Consider the following 427-nt stretch of genomic DNA (forward strand, 5'->3'; position numbering starts at 1 on the left):
TAATTAATTTGGTTTTGAACGGAATGTGAGCTACATGATGAGGCCAAATCAAGTGACACCACAGTGCATAGGGAAAGACCTGGTCTCTATGGATTTCCATAGGACACATGAGCCTGTATTATAACTGCAGATACAAAGATTCAGTAAAATTAAGTGGACGACCTTGGGGGTGATTCAGTGATATGAAAAAGTTACGTCCATTTGGACGAGAAACACGTTCATCCAGAGTGTACGAGAACAATTTCAGGCCATTGTAGACTCACTTTTGAGCTCAACATGACCGAAAAGCGATTGGTTGAACGTTTTCTGATTTGTATCAAAATTCAATAACTAGTAGAAACAAAATCAAGCCATTTTGGTTAACCCGAGTGACCGCCCCTTCAGAACCAAAGTCAGTCCGTCAAACAGGAATGAAAAAAGAACGAAG

Source organism: Opisthorchis viverrini, assembly GCF_000715545.1.
Source record: "Opisthorchis viverrini unplaced genomic scaffold opera_v5_20, whole genome shotgun sequence".
Taxonomy (NCBI): Eukaryota; Metazoa; Platyhelminthes; class Trematoda; order Opisthorchiida; family Opisthorchiidae; genus Opisthorchis; species Opisthorchis viverrini.